Here is a 19,771-nt window from a genome sequence, read left to right on the forward strand (position 1 = left end):
AAGTGTGTGTGGAGTGCTGTTCAATGTGCCTATAAAGAGCGTTATGCACATTTTTATTTCTGATATTGGAAAGATGCTGTAGAATTCTGATCTTAGAAATAAAAATGTGCAAAATGTGCATATCAGAAATAAAAATGTGCATAACGCTCTTTATAGGCACATTGAACAGCACTCCACACACACTTTCAGCTTCAGGGCTGTGGTTAACGTAAGGTTAAATAATAGGGGAGGGGACATAAGGTTGCTGACAGAATCCCTTGAATCTAAATGGATCTTGGAGCTGAGGGCTCATAGGAGCCCAGGGTTAAATGACATGGTTCCTTTGAAACCCACCCTACAAAAAAGGCGGGTAGTTTATTGATTGCTGATTGGTTGGCTTTTAATTTAAATTAATGGTGATGTTTGACCTTTTTATCTGATGAAGGGTATCACACCCGAAAGCGCTTATCCTTGGCTGTTTTGGTTGTTTTAATAAAAGAAGGAGTTAATCCAGCAGTGTCCTGCCATTCTTCTCTCTTTTTTGGATTTTGCAGTTTGCTGTTTGGTGGGACTTTAGTCATAGCACAGAACTTTTGGTTTTTGGACTCAGAATTGTATTTGTACTTGTTCTGGGGTGACCTGAGTGCTTATTTTATGTGGCAGATCCTGGTGCCTGACAGGCAACTAACAGTAACCTTCTCCTTGTCCAGCCTAGTTAGTGGGACATCAGTGTGCCTGACTATAGAGTCGCATATTACTAGTGTGTTGGGTATGCTATTTTGCCTTAAGGGCTGTGATTGCATGACACACTGGTTATGTGAAGTATGTGTTTCATGGTTAGTGATGGGTTGTGAAGGTTGCTTGGGTGTCTGCTTTGGAGGTCTCTGTTGCTTTTGCAGATTTTTATTTAGAGCCTCCGAGTATGTTTTCGTGTATTTATGTGTGTTATTTGCCTGTGTTGGTTTGTTAGGTCTATGTGAGACTGGTGGTGTGTTGCAAGTATTACCCTTCACCTCTTGATTGTCAGTTCCAGTCTTGGGTTGAGAGTGCATTGCCTCCAGTCTGGCTGTATATGTATACACCATAACGATGAATGTTTAGATGAATCACTGCAGCACTAGCCTTTGGCTATATGGGCTGTATCCAGCCCAGCAGACAACAATCAGCCAGCTTCAGAAAGTTCTAGTTTCCTCCCACATCTTCACTCTGACGACTGATTGCGTGGCCCCTGGGAGGGAAAGTCAGAGTGTAGACAGCTTCAGAATGTCCTTCTCCATACAGAGATAAAGAGCTTACTCATCCTGAACTAAGATATAAATTGTAATAAATAACCTCATATCCCAACTACTGACTATATACAGATATGGGGGTGGGGTGGAGGGTTGGTGTCTCCACTTAAGCAGTAAGGAATTCGAACATCTAGTGTTATGGTAAGTGCAACTTATGCAATTGTACTATGTTCATCGTTCTTACTGCTGCAGTAGACTTTGGCGATATCGTTTGATTACCAAAGGCTATCCCACCTGGGAGAAGGAAGGATAAGGAGCCCCTGGAGAATGATCCTGGGAAAGCCAGTCCTGGCCCTCAAAAATGAACCAGTTTTTAATGCCATTCCTTTCAATATGACATTATAGAAGCCAAGTATCTAGTGGAATGTGACTTGGTACTGACTGGAATATATTTGTCATAGTGGAAACAATAGCTGAGGACAACCATATCAAAATAATTTATTTTGACATGGTTGCCATTTCTTTGTCCTGTCATAAGAAATAAACAGCTGGTCTGCTTTTCTAAGGGACATAGTTCTGTCATGATAGTGCCTGAGTTGCTAATTGATTGGCCAGAGTATGTAGAATCTTTTCTTCCTGGTTCTAGAGACATAGATAGAACAATGGGAGAAAAGAAACTCTGAGATAACTTTGGGTATAAAGGAGGGATTTGTTCTTACTGTGTTGTTATCTCTATGGAAGATTAGGTAGGATTCACCCACCATGATAGCTTGCAAGTCAAGTACTCTTCTTACAGATGTCAGAGCAATAAGAAGCACATACTTCCATGTAATTAATCTTATGTCAGCCTGATATGCTGATTCAGAGAGTGACATCGTTAACTTTTTCCGCACAAATTTAAGATCTCAAGAAGGAGCTACATGTTTCCTATGTGGCCTAAGATGTAAAACTCCCTTTAGAAACTGTTTTACCAAAAATGGAGATGGAAGGGGAGGAGCCATGAGCAGACATGCTCAAATGGCTGCTAGATACAGTTTGGCAGAGGAATAAAAAGAGCAGAGGAAAGTAACTCCCACAAGTATTTAAGAACTAGTGGTACAAAATCCCTAATAGGACCTATTTATTGGCAAGGCACAAACTAGAAAATCTTTTCTACTTGCCAATATAAGATTTCCTAGTTGCAGGCTTTCTTGCCTGCTTTAGTAATTGCTGCACATCCTCATGAAAGAGGTGCCTAAAAAGGTATCAAAACAGAATCAACCAAGCAGTTAGCTGAAGTTGTTTGAGACTTAGATGTATCAAATTCTGTCTGTCTTATGTGAGTAGGTCCAATTTGTGAGGAAGCTTTTGGCAATTGCCCTTGGTCAATTATGTTAAAAGGTAGAATCATGGTTTGCTGGATCAAACGGAGTTACTACATTGATTTTTGGAGAGTACTTCTGAATCTACAGAATTACTTGAAAATCAGTGGAAAAGGCAGAAATGCATAAATGAACTTCCCTAACCATAGGAATGAGTATGCATCTCTTTTTTAGTTCTGCCAACAAGGAGGAATAGTGCAAAATTTGTTTAGTTTTATGTTTTGAAGCAGGTGAACAGATCTATTTGTGAAGGTCTGTACTGGACATGCTTAGCTTGTCTGCCACTAAATTTTGCTGTAACAGAATGTAAAATCCTTGGAGGGTTAAACCATGCTGAAAAACGACCTCCCAAGCCATCGCAGCCAACTGTACAGAGGATAAGACCTGGTGCCCCCATGTTTGTTTATGTACCACATCACTGTAGTGTTGTCTGTAATCAGCTAAGAGGTCCTGGAGACCACAGATGGTGAAGAGATGTTATGGCATGGATCACATCTAACATCTCTTTGGCATTTATGTGCTTTGGTCTGTGTGAAGAGATGCAGACGCCTTGCACATTTACCCCCATAGAAACTGCTCCCCAAGAAAAATCTGACGTATTACAGATTCACTTGGGACAGGAAATAAAAAAGGGAGACAGATTTTGAGCCATTTGCTGTCTCCACCAGTACAGTTCCTTTTTGACAAAACCTGAAATTGGAATCTGAAATTCCATGGAATGAGAATGTTGGGCCCACGTGTTTTTCAAAAGCCAATGGATTTTTTTACATGTAACCTTGCATGAGGAATCATGAGAAATATAGAAACCATTAACCCTAATGTTACCATAAAATGCAAAAGAGGGATGACAGGTAGACTCTGAAGGGTCATCATTTTGAATGTTTGGTACTTTCACAAGCAAGCTGACAAAGGAAATATCTAGAACTGGTCTTCAGGAAAGCTCTTTTTTGGAATCAGAAGTATTCTGGAGTAGAAGCCCATACCCCATATTATCTAAAGGCTCTAGTTCTATGATTCCTACATCAGCAAGTGTTGTAGAATCTGAAGAAAAAAACTCTTTTGTGTCTGTAGGGTGGGGAGGAATTCCTCTGAAACTGTAACCCTCCTAAACCACTTTTATCATTCAAGAACCTGATACAATATGTTGCCAAAGCAGAAAGAAGCAAAAAGAAAAAGATGTGCAGAGGGGAAGAAAGGGTGTTAGTATAGCACTTTTGAAGGATTAGACTGTCTTTTTGTTTCCTGAAAGGATTCTTGTTTTTAGTGCCCCCCCCCCCCCAAACATCTCTTTTTTTGTTCTCTGTTTGCCAGGAGGTGGCAGGGATATCTTATTTTGCAAAGGATTTCAGAGATTTATAATGGGGGACTGGAAAAATCTTAGAAACTCCCTGAATTAATTTTCTTCTTTCACCAAATGCTTTGAGGACCTGGTAAGCAGAAAGGCCAACTAAATCCCCTTTATCTATAAGTAGAGGTTAAAATCTCAGACTCTACTTTATCAGCAAACTTTTGGTTACATACCCAAGTATACCTCGTCAAAACTGCAGAAGTAGCAGTGGCCTTAGACACTTTATATAAACAATCATATGCACTCTTCAAAGCATGTTTAGGTACTTGGGACAGATATGAAATATTAGAATTCAGAAAGGGGATACCTTCTGAAGGAAGTGTGGCAGAGGGTTCTTTCAAACTGTCTACACAACTAAAAATAAACTTCCACATATGTGCATGGCATATAAGAATTCTCTATGCTAAAGTGGAAGAAGAGAAAATGGTCTTACCGACCGTTCTTATCCGTTCAATACCTTATCCTTTGTATCACACGAGAAGGGTTAGTATTGACTGGAAATCTGTTTCCAGCTGGTAAAATGGTCAAAATGTCAGCTCTAAGAGGAGAAAACAAGAATTTGTGAGCTTCAGGTACTTTATAACATCTGTCTACCTTTTGAGGTCTGAAGGTTGAGAGTCAGGGTTATTACAGGCAGCATTAAACACATCCTCTAAGGCTAGCAAAATTGGAGGAATAAGTGTAGTATGTGTCATATCCAGTATCATATCATAGTAGGTTCATAGGTTTATAGGTTGGTACTAGGCTATCAGCCCTAGGGCCTATACAAGCCTAGCCATAACAATTCCCTGGCTATTTCTTCCCACACTATTTACTTCCCTGGACTCCTGTCTTGCAGGGTAACTGATGTGATCCCTGGGGTGAATTTCCTTTCTCCCATCCAATCATCAAGGTTTCTTTTGAAGAGGACCAAAGAGGCACTCTGCTTGACATGTATGGGCAATCTATTCCAGTGTCTGGGGAGTCTCTGAGTCAGTAACCTATCCCTCCAGCATGTTTTGCTTATTGTGATGACAAGATTTAGATCCCTGGAGAATGTGGCTCTGAGGGATTGGGATTTCTTTAAGTGTAGCATGTTCAACAGCTCTGGGTTTGACATGGCCTTGTATGTTAAGCAAAGATCGCCTCTGAGTAGATGATATGCGACAGAGTATAGCTGGAGTTTTTTAAGGCGGTCAGCGTAGGGCATCTACTTTAGGCCTGTGATTCTTATAGTGAGGTATTTCTGTGGCCTTTCCAGTTGTTGCAGATGTCTTGAGAGGTACATACCAAACAGGGCATTGTATTCTATAATGGGTCTAATGAGGGATGAGTACAGTGGGACAATGACCTCCTTTTTTCTGGATGAAAAGCCCTTAGTGATGAGGTGTGCCACATAGAAGGATTTCCTGACTGTTGTGGCGATGTGGTTATCGAAGGTGAGACCACTGTCCACCTGTGTCCCTAAGTCTCTCATCAAACTTTCAGTCTTTAGTGTACTACCACCTATATGGTAATTCACAGATACATGTTTTTTCCCAAAGGGGATAACTATACATTTCTTAACATTGAGCTTGAGCCCATGGCTTTGGCACCAAGCATCTGTTTCTGTAAGGCCCTTTTGTAGAGTATCCACATAATTTGGGGATTCAATAATGGCTCCCAGTTTGCAGTCATCTGCAAACTTTGTTATCCAGAGTCCCTTAGTGCTGGCCTGTACTTCAGAGAAGTAGATGCCAAACAAGAGCAGTCCCAGGACTGAACCCTGAGGTACTCCACTTGTCACTTGTCTGGAGCTGGATTTGGAGTTGGCTACTTTTACAGTGTGGGTTCTATCAGTAAGCCAGTTAGCAACCCATTGGGTGACGTAGGGATTAATGCCCAGTTTAGTAAGTTTGTCTATGATTCCAGAGTGAGGGATGGTGTCAAAGGCCTTGGCAAGGTCTAGATAGGCTGTGTGGACCACCTTACTCTTGTCCATGGCTCTGGAGACTGATTCGAAGAAGTCAATCAAGTTCAGGAGACAAGATCGGCCCTTCACGAACCCAAACTGGGTGGGGTCCAGTGTTTGAAGGTTGCCAATGTCTTTGTTTATAAGTTCCATGATAATACGCTCCATGGCCTTGCAGATAAGGCTTGTCAGACTGATGGGACGGTAGTTTCCGGGATCCAAGGTGGATCCCCCCTTGTGGAGTAGGATAACTGTAGCTGTGCGCCACTCATTGGGCACAAAACCTGAGGTGAGGCTATGATTAAACATGACACTTAGGTGAGGTGCCAGTTCATTTTGTAGTTCATGTAGTACACAGCCCGGGATGTCATCTGGTCCCATGGATGCTGTATTCTTAGCTTTGGAGAGTGCGTTTTTTACCTGTGTGGCCGTTATTACCGGAATTTGGCAATCTTCCAGTATTGAGATGGGCCATTTAGAGGGTGAGAGGGGGGTGAAGTTGGCACTGAATCGATCTGCTAGGATATTGGCAATATCCTTGGGATCAGTTATGTAATGCCATTCTGTTTTAGCTCAGAGCAGATCTGAGCATTGCCATTTAGATTCTTGACATAGTTATAGAATGCCTTGTTGTTGCCTTTGGAATCTTTGGCAATTTTATTTTCGTAACTAGCTTTGGAGGATTTTATGAGGGATCTCAGTTTCTTACTGAGGCTCGTAAGGAAGTTTTTTGCATCCTGGGATTTTCCTCTTTTCTGCAACAGTTTCTTCCTTTTGTTGTAAAGTTTGTTTATGGTACGGGACCACCAGATTGGCTTCTTTTTTTTTTTGATGAGAGCATCTTGGTTCTATTTGGGATGGCACGATTTATGCAAGAGTGGATGTGCTCGTACAGTGCCTTAGTGTAGGATTCAGCAGTTGAACTTTCAGCTCCCGTCTGCATGGGTGTCATGAAGTTTGTCACTTCTGACTTGAGTAGCATGAAGTTGGCTTTGGAGAAGTTTTTTATGGAGGTTTCCTTACTGGGGGGTGGGGGTGGGATGTGGATGTTAAGGGTGATTAGCTTATGGTCAGACGTGACTAATGAGGGGGTGACCATAAGTGTGGAGCATCGATTTCCCATGTTGGTAATGACCAGGTCTAGGATATTGGAGCCCCTGGTGGGACTATGGATTAGTTGATCCAGGGCGTTGGAATTTATGAATTCCAAGAACCATTGAGCAAAGGTGTTGGTACATGAGTAGCTTTCCCAGTTAATGGCAGGGTAGTTAAAATCACCCAGTATTAGGGTGTTTGGTTCTATCTTAATATTTTCCAGTATGTTTAGAAAGGTGTAGTGAGAATCTTGGGGTATGGTGGGGGATCTGTAGCAAGCTACAATTTGGATTGCAGTATTACCTAGTGTTAGTTGCACCTGGAGAATTTCAGACGCATTGTGTTGGGCAACTAGCCTGGTGGTGTGAATATTCTTGGTGAATACTGACACTCCACCTTTAGTGTTTCGGTCCTGCTTTGCTGGCCGAAAAGTGTGGTAAGAGTTGTAGCCTGGTATTGCAGGGGTGCTCTCTGGAGCCTTGAGCCAAGTCTCAGTTACTGCACAGATATCGATGTTCTCCATTTTTAGGAGTGCCTCGAGAGAGTGCATTTTGAGGTTTAGACTTCTAGCATTGAGTAGCATTACCTTCAGATTTTGCATGCTTGTACCTGTTACAGTGGTGGTTTTGTTCTTTGAACTTTGCCTAAAAAAGGCACTATAGGGGTGGCAAGAGCCTTAGCCAGTAACCTGAATCCCAGAGGCGACAGGTGCAGACCATCTCTGGCAAAGCATCGTGGTCTGTCAATCATGTCGTCCCAGGCAGACAGATACTGGATCCCCTTTGAATGACACCAGAAGCTTAGCCAATTGTTGAAGTCAATCATTTTGTCCTTATATTGTGGTATCATTCTGGGCGAAGGCAGAATGCTACTCAGGGCTAGGGTCATACCTGCCTGGGCCACATGATCCGAGAGCTCTTCCATGTCTCTTTTCATGTAGTCCAGGGAGGTACATCTCAAGTCATTCACTCCAACATGGACAATGACAGAGTCAGATTTGTACTTGTTGTGGAGTGACTTGAGTGCATGCGTTATGTGGCGGATCCTGGCACCCGACAGGCAGCTGACTGTAATTTTCTCCTTGTTCAACCTGGTGAGAGGGACATCAGTGTGCCGGACTATAGATTCACCTATGACTAAAGTGTTAGGTACATTGTCTTGCCTTAGGGGCTGTTGCTGGGTGGCACACAGGTGTTTTGAACTATGTGACAATTTGGTTGTGATTGGTGTTTGTTTGCATTTCAGCTTCAGAGGTCCTTGTTGCTTGGGCAGGTTACAGTTAAGGGCCTCTGCATATGTGGATTTAGTGTTGCTCTATGTGGGTGTTGGTGGTGTGGGTTTAGAAGGGCTATGTTTTGCTTGAGGTGTAGTGTGGGTGTTAACCTTCTCCTCTTGACTGTCTAGCACAATCTTGGGTGGACAGAGCTTTGCTTCCATTTTGGTTATGTAAGTGCATCTCTCACAGGTTGTAGTGTTGGGTGCTAGGAGGAGAGGGTTGTCTGTGTACATGAGGCAATTGCTGCATTGCCCCAGTATGCCCAGATTCACCAGGTGGACAGGAGAAATCACCGGAAGCTGACATGCCTGGTTTGATGCTTTTTTTTTTTTTTTTTTTTTGTAAAGTACAAGAGCTGTTTTCCCTTACCTTAGCAAGGTACTTTGCAATTATAGGCTGTTTAGTGCCTACTATTAATTTCTCCTTATTAACAAGGAGAGTTGAGTGCGTGTATCAGTTTAAGGCTTCCTAGTGCTTTCCAGCAGGTATTAGAGAAAGTGCTAGTCAAAGAGATGCTTAAAAGTAAGATGAAAAAAAATGCACACTGCAGTGTGCACTAGAGAAGGTAGACATGAAAGTAGGTAACAAGTTTTACATGTTTAAAAAGTTAAGGTTTAGTGGAGAGTTACTATTTTTAAAACAGCAAGATGGGTGGAAAGGGGTGGTCACTTTTGTATTCTGGTACTATGGAATACAGTAGGATGGCCAATAAATTTAAATAGTTTGAAGGGGAGGGGTTTTTGATTTAGTGATTACTCACACAAGCCACTGAAAGGAGAGAGGAAATGAGATATATGGTCAGATTAACATAAGAGGCAGGCAACTAGAAAGACAGTGGTATTTAACAAGACAACTATGACTGGGTGGGAGGGCGAAGTTCAGGGGGACCACCCACTTGTTTCCACAAAAATACATCATGCATCTTGGAAATGGTTTCTGAAAAGGACAACTCCTTCAAAGAAAATAGACAGGACCAGGACAGAATCAGAGTAATGGCTTTGGGAATCTCCAGGAAAAGAAGCCCTGGCTCTATCAATGTCAGTTGTTGTACAAATAGTGTTCCCTGACAGAAAGCTTCTGATATTGTAAAATAGTCATTTTGTTAAAGTGGAAACACTGCTTTTAGTAAGCAAATAAGCCATATAAATATATATTTTTAAAGTGTACAGTTTCTGAAGAAAGGATGCTTGAAACTGATTGCTGGTCCTGTAAAGCCTCAGAGCTGATTCCTCTTGAGGTGACAAGAAAGTACTGAAATTGTCTGCATTCTAACTGCCAATTTCCATTCAAGAGGCTAGCCAATCAGCAGTCAGAATGTAGGTGTGTGAGAGAGAGAGAGAGAGAGAGAGAGAGAGAGAGCAAAAGTTTTGTGAAGCTGCCAGCTTGTTGCATCTTTGGCAGAATACAACCCATACTGCCAAAGGTTACTAAAGCAGTGAAAATGATGAACATATCACATGTTTTGAAACCAGCAGCAGCTGATCATAATTTCAAAGCAAGTGGGGCTGCAGGAAGTAAAATGAACAGGGCTAATTGGAATAAGGCGGTGGTATATTATAGCAGATCAATAACAGTTTAGCTGTGCTAAAACAACAACTGAGAACAGTCACTTTCATCTACAGACTGCCTGTGTATCCACACATTACAGTCACATTATTGACTTTATATTCCTCAGATGTCTGATTGAGATCAAATAAAAAGTTATAATAATTTCACGGTAATGTTCTTAAGTTTACTCAGACATACATTAGCCCTGCCAAGTCAGATCAATGGCAGTTTAAAGTGCCCGTAAAGGTCCAATATTTTCATCTACAGTGTGCCTCAGTATCCTATAATAAAAACATTTTATCAAATTCATTGTCTGTATACACAGCAGATGTCCAGTTGAGATAAAATAAAAATAATAACAATAACAGAGATGGATTTTACTTTTTTTCATTCAGCTACACACTAGACCTGCCAAGCTAGGTCACCAACTGTTTAAAATAATAGTTGGGGTCAGTTGTTTTCATCCACAGACTACTTCAGTGACTATCAATTACAGCCTCCCTGTGCCTCTATACCTCTGAAATTTGATTTTGGCTAAATGGATGAATACATTAAAAAACAATGTCTGCAACGTCCTACAAAATTTTCTACACACACACACACACACACACACACACACACACACACACACACACACACACACACACACACACACACACACACACACACACACACACACACACACACACACACACACACACACACACACACACACACACACACCACCAGTTATAGCCATTTTACAGACTCTGGATACCTAATATGCCTAACTGTGATCAAATAAATGAATAAGAGCAAAAGCAGTGGCAACAGAACTATCTCTGACCCTACTGGTATCAGTCACATCAAGTGAAGAGGTATAACCCACAGAAAACTCCCTCCAACACTCTCACATATACACATATACAATTATTCACACTATTAACTGTTACAAAATATACATACTCAGGCCTAACTGCATGTACACATGTATATACATACTCACATACACACACGTGCACTGTAATAAAAATATGCATATGGTGCTGTCCTACAGATTGACTGGCAAGAGATCATGAAAATACTATTTACTTTACAAATATTTATTTAATAAAAAAGTTTTCTTCCATGCCTTAGCTTGCACACTTTTATCTCCTGTCTGAAAGTGTTTACATTTTTTTATTCAGTCACCTGGTGCAACCTAAATGAATGGAAAAGGTTCCTCACTGCTTCATTTAACATCCCAGACAGTCCCCATTTAAATGGCATTTGCAATCCTTGAAACAGCAGTAGGACTTGCAACAAGATGTAATCACCTTTTACTCCATCCAGATGCATGCATAAAGGCTGGACTGCTTCAAAGATAACCCAAGTTGGTCGCCTGACTTTTTTTTCTTTATAGAAATCAGAAATCTGATCTAAAATAGGAAATCTGAATAGTTTTAAAACAAAATGACAAATTAAAACACAGTGTCAGTGGCACAACTGGTAGCACATTCGCCTTTGGTGCAGAAGGCTGTGGATTCCAGTCTCACATGGGGCAGACCAATTGCTGATACTGCAGCGCAGCATAAAATGGGTGCTGTACTCCTGAGTGTGTCATTCTTCAGATGAGATGTTAAATCAAGGTCCCATCTGCTTGCTCAGGTGGATGTAAAAGATCCCTTTGCACATATCAAAAAAAGTAGGGGAAGTTTCAAAATGCCTTGACTACATTTCTAAATTTCGCACAGTAGTACCACCTCAGGTCTCCATCTCATTTCTAAAACAGGAAAATAGGCTAATAGACCAGAGGGACTAAACGGGTCAGCAAAGGATAAATAAAATAAATAATCATGAACTGCCCATGCTTGAAATTGTACCAAGACTGACTTTCAAGTATGAAAATTAGACCTTGCCGAAAGGTAAATCAAAAGTAATAGATGAAAGACATACTAACAAAAGAGAGACAAGCAATAACATTCTCAGACGTACTAGCTACACCTTCTGCGAATAGAAAGGAATCAAGAACTCCAGGGATATGATGAATGGGACAGAAAGTTGTAGAGATAAAAATGATATGGATTCATAGAGAGCTGACAAAACACTTCACTCAGAGAATCAGAAGAAACCTACACATCAGAAGTATAGAAAATAAAAGGAAGCTGACTATGAGGAACATGAGTGGGACAGGTTAAGATAGATTGGACTATTACAGTTTGATATGGTGGAAGATTGAAGTGTAAAATCAATTTTCAACCTATATTGGTGGTGGACAGGAACACTAACTAGTTTAGCCCTAAGTAGAACTGGCTAATTACGGCCTTTGATTTTAGAAGGTATATGAACTGAAGCTGTTTCCACTTGTGTTGATGAGAAAATGTCTGCTCAATTCTCTGGACAAAATGATTCTTACCTAGCCCCTGCCACATGACACACAGAGATGAAAGCCTGACTATGATCTACATGACCCATTTTTTGACTAGTGGTATGGATACCGTAGGGGCCAGGCTGGAAAGAGTGGGCTTAAATATCCAAAGCCAGCTTGCCCATCCTGGGGGAAGTGAGGTGGTTAGGCCAAGTACATTAGTAACACTTACCAGTGTGGGTGGATATCACTCCCATAAGTAGTTGGCCAGGATTGCACTGTTGTAGCAGTAAGAATACTGTTGATTAATGGAGATGGGCATGTGTGGAAGTAATCATATCTCTCAACAACCAGACAACCATTGTGGAGTCTGCAAGCTGCCTACTGGTGAGGACTTAAATTGTGTGTGTGTGGGGGGGGGTGCTGCTATGGAATGGCATCTGGTCTGCTCAGTTAGGCTTGACTATCAATTTTTAGGGAAATGAAAGAGTTAATAATGCTCTCTAGAGGGCAAAAAATGGGGATGTAAGGATCTTACACAGTATCGGGATGTCTGGTGCTCACCCTTAGAAAAAATGAATGAGCCAAAAGGATGCAAGTAGGTAGCCATTGGGCAAGTTCCACAACAGGAATAAAAAATGGCTCACCTATACATAATGGTCCTGTTTTCCATTCCTGCTACATTTCTTTACTAATGGGGACTGTACTATTACAAACAATTTTATGAGCAGCCTATTTTCTTTTCTATATAAAATGTTTATTAATTGTGGCATTTTTGTATAAGCAAACCTGTGAAGAATTTACTTCTTACCTATATAAAAACATACGTTATTTATGCATTACAGAATGGGCAAACTGTACATCAGCACCCTGACTGAAAAACAAACATTGTCCAGCAGTGTATTAATATACAAGTAATGCCCTCTGAAAAATGAATCTACCACTTCATGGCAGCATCTCAAGCTGCTGTGGAGCTTGGACTGAAAAAAAAACAACAGCTGCCATTATTTTACGCTCGCTAAGCAGAGCTTCTGCCGTTTAGCAAGTGTAAAATATATTTAAAAAAAAAAGAAAACTAAAAAACAAAAGTGTGTGTGTGTGTGTGTGTGTGTGTGTGTGTGTGTGTGTGTGTGTGTGTGTGTGTGTGTGTGTGTGTGTGCGTGTGTGTGTGTTTATGTTTAACAGAGATTGATGGAGCCATTATTTTATACTCACTAAGCAGCACTTTTGCTGTTTAGTAAGTATAAAAAACAAGTATAACAGAAAAAAGTGTGTGGGTGTATGTTTATGTTTATGTGTGTGTATGTTTCTGTTTGTATGTTTGTTTCTGTCTGTGTGTGATTGTATGAAAGCAAGGTGTGTGTGAGAGACAAAGACTGAAGAGTGAGAGCAATCGAGCAACAGCAGCATTGAGGTTTACGTACATCTCACCTGTTAGATCAAGTTAACTGGATAAAACCTAAAATAAAGGGTAAACAAAGGCTCAAAACAGGAACATATTCCTCTTAAAAAAACACAAAGTTTCTTCAATAATAGGACTTGTGTTAGCATGCATCTTTCTAAGATGCAATTGTGTGTGTGTATGTGTGTGTGTGTGTGTGTGTGTGTGTGTGTGTGTGTGTGTGTGTGTGTGTGTGTGTGTGTGTGTGTGTGAGAGAGAGAGAGAGAGAGGGAGAGACAGTGAAGATTATGGACCACTGGCAGCAGCAGATAGAGGTTTGCGTACCTCTTGACCTTTTAGCTCAAGAACTCTGGAGAAATCCTGAAATAAAGGGGGAGCAAAGGATCAAAAAGAGGAATAGATTTTAAATGCTGTACAATTTACAAAGTAAGTTAAATAACAGGATTTGTATTAACATGAATTTTCTGAAGGAAATAAAGTCTAAAAAGTCAAATGTATATCATTATTTAGTGACTTTAATCCCTAATGACTGGCAGGAAACCACACATTTTAGCAGTAAGGGACCAAAAAATAAAACAAATACCTAGATATTTTTTAAAAATTATATATGTTAGATATAAAATGCTTCCTTTAACACCATTTGCATATACTGCAGCAACTTTAAAACATTATGCAGATGATCTATTTTATATCAAAAATATATAAAAATATAGTAATAATTCACTAATTAAAATATATAAATAAGTAAATAAGACGTAATAATTTTACAGAGAACCGATTCTCTAAGTGAAATAATGGCCTCCAGGGTGTGTGTTAATGAATAATTAACACCCTTCCAGGGGTATAGAGGCCTCAGAACACCCATGGGCAGAAGTTAAATACACAATAACACACACCCTGTCAGGCATTATTGCTTGTGTATTCTATTTTGTTCTCTGCAAACCACTGTGTGCAATGGCATATTATTTATATTATGCGTTAATTGATTGATATATTTATTTGCATTTGCTGACCATGACTGAAAGTCAGACTAGGTTATAAACAAACCCCCTTTTCAATAGACGTCTGAAGAGAAAAGCTCCACAGAGCAAGAAATTAGGACAATTAAGTTAGTGTTTGTAACAGACAAAAATTATCAATAAATCCCAATTATGGCACATTGAAATTTTCAAAGAAAGTACAATTTTGCTAACTTTATACAGCTGATAAACAGGACAAACAGGAATTACAAGGATAAATATACACATGATTATCACAGTACACTATTAACAACTGAATGAATATCTTCACAATTTGGTGGATAGCTGCAAGATCGCTGTTTTAATTATGTAAAAAGCTGCTTTTGCTCGAGCTGTATATTACATGTATATAACTATGTGTGAGCTAAATCTGTTTCCACTTGTGTTAGTATTTCATACTTTGTGGACTTTAGCTTGCAGTTATAACCTATCTCACCTATAACTGTTTTTGTTATGTAAACCAGCTATTTCTACATGTGTTACCTGTGCTGTATTTTATAGTGTGTCTATGTGTTAGTGAGGTAAAAATGATTCTACTGTGCTAATGTGTTATATTATGTTGACTATAGGTTATTACAACATCCTACATAAGCAGATTTTTTTCCCTAGACCTCCAATGAAAACTGGACTTTTTGCCCAGTCAGACCATGCCTGTTAACAAAGGCAAATAAATATATAATTAAAGTTCAGAAAGCATACCTTAAATAAATTTTCATATATCATAAATCATAGGAGCTACAAAAAAGTGTAGAGCAGACCATTTGTTTATGCAGTATTAGTCTGCCTGCCTGCAGTAATAGCAACATTGTAAGAGGAGAGAATGATTTATATTACATATTTATTGCAGAACAAAATGTTGATTTTCCATTCAGCATGTATCCAAAAATGGTTATATATCTGTGATTTTGCATGCCGCATCCATAGTATCAAGGGCAAAAAAAAAAGCCTCATAAAGAGCTTTTAAAATATTTATAACAAGATACTGTAGGACACTGAACTTTTGATGTTTATCAAAAATATGCAAATCATACATGTTTCTTTAACAACATTACCAAACAATGCTCAAACTGTAAGAAACCAAGCATGTTTGACAGCACTCATATATAGTAAGTGTATCTTAAAATCATGCATCACATGACAGCATTAATTTGCATAGACATCAGACTATTTTTGATGATATTATACTCATACAATTACAAAATTATTTCTCATATTATTAACAGAAAGAACAAATAAACATGCATGACTTTGGGTATCCTCATATGAACCATTTCTTTTCATTTTTATTTATTTGCAGATACACTGTGTTTGCAGGGTTCCACAGTTACACTGTTCTGTCCTAGACTACTGCTAAATAATTAAAACAAATATGAAAAATATCATATTTTCATAACTTCTAACAACCATCAGTAATCCCTGGAATGTTCACATAACACTGATTGTTTCAATGTTTTCCCTTACAATTCATGTTAACTTGCAGCTAAAACTTTAGTCCCTAATGAAACATATAACATTGTTGTGACATTAATGTTAATATGTGAATAACAATATTCATAATTGCCAGTGGAAACATTAATCAGTATCTGTGTCTAATGCATTAAAATTCATATACTTCCAGCATTATTTTCTTCTGTGCACCTTCTGTTTGCAAGTCAACATAATATTTATAATCAATGGCAACCATTTAATTTTCTGTGGAGTCTTTTATTACATTTTATCCGGACAGGGTGTCCCTCAGGACCAATCCTTCTTTTATGCCTAAGGTGGTATCCAATGTGGCTCTTAACCAAACTATTCACCTGCCAACATTTTACCCAAATTCGCAGGACAAGGGGGAGCAGATTCTGCATTCATTGGACGTACACAGAAAACTAAGATTCTATTTAAACAGGACCAAATCTCTAAGAAAGTCTGAGCAACTACTGGTGGCATTTGCTGCAGGATCAGAAGGGAAGGCTATATCAAAGCAGACTATTTCTAAGTGGATAAGCCACTGCATTTGTTTCTGCTACTTGCATCATGGTAAACCAGTGCCCAAGGGAATCTGGTCACATTCCACCAGGGCTGCCTGTACCTCAGCAGTCTTTCTCAGAGGAGTTCCAACCAAAGACATTCTAGAAGTTGCTACTTGGAGCTCTGTTCATACTTTTACAAAGCATTATCATTTACCTCTCTTCTCTAAGTCCAGGGCAGGCTTTGCCACTGCAGTTTTGCAGGGCCTTATAGCCGCTCCTAATGCTATTTAGTTCCATCCTCCCATCCATAGCTTTGGGATTCTACCAAAATGTAATGACTGCAACAGTGAAACACTACGAACATAGTACACTTGTGTACACTTACCATAAATGTAGATATTCGAGTGTATTCACTGTTGCAGTCCGGGTTACCCACCCGCCATCCCCCTTTTTCTTGAACTTCTCTTTCCTTCACTATATTCTAAAACCTTTGTGGTGGGTTTGCTTTTAGATGAAGGTAAAGTTTATGTTGCTAAAAGTGCTTTTACATATATATTGTTGTTTATATATATATATATATATATATATATATATATATATATATATATATACCACGAGCAGTGGTTAGCATTGTCACCTCACAGCAAGAGGTTCTCTGGTTCGATCCTCGGCTGAGGTACCTTCTGTGCGGAGTCTGCATGTCCTCCCTGTGGTCACGTGGGCTTCCTCCGGGTGCTCCGGTTTCCTCCCACATCACAAAGACATGCAGTAGGTGGATTGGACACTCTAAATTGGCCCTATGTGTGAGTATGTGTGTGTGTGCCTTCTGTGGAAGGTTGGGCGCCGGGCTGGCAACTTGACACTGTAAAACTCCACTGCCAATCATGAGCGGACAGGTGATCCGCTGTGGTGACCCCTAACCGGGAAAAGCCGAAAGAAGAAGAAGAAGATCAGCACTGGCATATATGAAGTAGGTTAAAAAATAACAAAGACAGCAGGGTGCACAAGACCCAGAATAAAAAAGTGCCCAATCCTTAAGGGGCACTGGTGCCAGGACTAGAAAAAATGACAGTGTAGAATCCTCAAGACATGGAAACATTCGTACAATGGGGTTAGGCCAGGCTCAGGGAGCAGATGCCCCCCCTCCCATTGTAGAAGGTAGTAGCAGTCCACAAAAATCACAAAAACTGATAGGCTAAAAAAGAGCCTTAAAGATGATAGTGTGGACTATTGAGGATAAGAAAGAAATTACGTATTGCTACTATTATACAAGAAGCCCAGAATTTCCAGACAGAAGATATACAAAAAGATTAAGAGAGAAATTAGAGGAAAGAAAAACACTTGCAGAAGAAAAACTGCCAAAAGCTTCAAAGCAAATCAGATTTATGAATAACATTATGTAGACCAAGAAACCTTGGGCCTTTTGGAAAAAGAAGCTGAGGAAGTGTGAAAATACAAAGCACAAAATCTAGAGATTTTTGAAAGAAATAAAAATGAATTATGGACATGGGAAAAAAGAGAGATCTGATATGGTGCAATATTTATGCCAAGGAAAAAGTCAAATTAAACAGTACAAAAAAAGCAGCCCCAAAGATATTCAAAGAGAAATACAGGCAAAGGCATCCAGATATGGAAAATTTCACAACCCAAAATAAGATCACAAAAAGGGAATGTAGAACAGAAGATTAGTAAAGTAGAAGTTAAAAAATAGATGCTGGAGTTATGGAATACCTGTGACGTGAAGAATTTAGTGCAGAAAGTCTACCAAAAATTATATCACAGCATGATAGAACAATGAGTCCCCCAAGTAAGGAGAAACAGGAGAAGCAGGTGACATCTGAAGAAGAAATGTGGACATTGAAAGGAAAAGGAGATTTAATATGGTGCAATATCTATGCAGAGGAGAAAGCAAAACTAATAAAAGAGCAGCATTAGAGATATTTGAAGAAAAATACAAGCAAGTCCATCAGGATGTAGAAAATTTTAAAACACAAAAAAAAAATAAGAAAACAGAGGAAAAGTAGAAAAGAGGATTAGTAATAGAGAAGTTAAAGAAACAGAAACTGAGGTTATGAATTAACTGTGAAGTGAAGGATTTAGTGTAGAAAATCTAACTCTAATAACACCACAGCAGGATAGAGCAACGGATCCCCAAATTAAGGAGAAACCAGTAGAGAGCAGGAAATAATCTGATCAGTTGCCATATGAAGATACTTTGGAGTATTCCATAGGAAACCAGTAAAAATGTTCAGTTGGAGTTGCACTACAAGGGCAGAAACAGGAAACTGTGCAAACTCTGATGCAGTCAATGTTGTGGAGTGATAGGCCAGTGATCTCCCATATGACAGAGCAATGGATGACACAGGCTGAAACTGAAGAGAATGTGGCATAGAAGGATGCTCTGGAATTTTCTGTAGAATACCCACAGGAAATGGAGAACAAAGAATGTGCCCTTAGTTTAGAAGAAAATGATCTAAAAGAAGAGTTGCTTGGTTTAATAGAGATGGACAGACATATTAAGATCAATGAAAGAAATAGACTACAGAAAGTCAATAAAATCCAAAAAGTTAGACATTTGATAAAACACAGTAATTAGGACTGTTCATACAAATTCATGCGATATAATAGGAGTAAATAGATATATAACTGTGCAACTAAATTAATAACAGATAAAGTCTTACCACAAAAACACAGGGCAATAAGGGAAAGGAAGGGCAGAAATCAAATGCCATCATGGAAGTATTGCACAGAAAAAAACTATAAAGTAATTAAGATAAGTGTCACTGTTAGAAGAGTATAGAAGAGGGAACAGATCAACAAAAATACTTAGAAAGACAGACATGATAAAAGCAACGCGCAGTATCAGAACAGACCAGGATCTATTGTACACTATTGCAAATAATAAACTAAAGATATCAGCACAGGCAGAACAACTTAGAAGATATGCAGATAAATATGAAGGAATACTACACAATAAGCAATTTATTTATGACCCAAAAAAGTTTTATAGAGAATTGGGAAACAAGACAAAAAGAATTTGAAACACCACCAAAAAAGAAGAAATAGATGCATTGTGGAGAAATATCTATGAAGATCCTATGAAGCACAACAACGATACTAAATGGATAGAAGAAGTGAAAGAAAGAATAAGAAGTTCAAATGTACAGAATATGGAATGGGATGAAGTAATGGTCAGAAAAATTGAAACAAGGTTAAGAAAAGCTCCTAAGTGGAAAAAACAGGCCCAGATGCAGTAACTAACTTCAGGCTAAAAGTATTAACCTCTTCACATGAAGATTTAGC

The sequence above is a fragment of the Protopterus annectens genome, chromosome 2.part0, assembly GCF_019279795.1.
Source record: "Protopterus annectens isolate FY-2018-M chromosome 2.part0, PAN1.0, whole genome shotgun sequence".
Taxonomy (NCBI): domain Eukaryota; kingdom Metazoa; phylum Chordata; order Ceratodontiformes; family Protopteridae; genus Protopterus; species Protopterus annectens.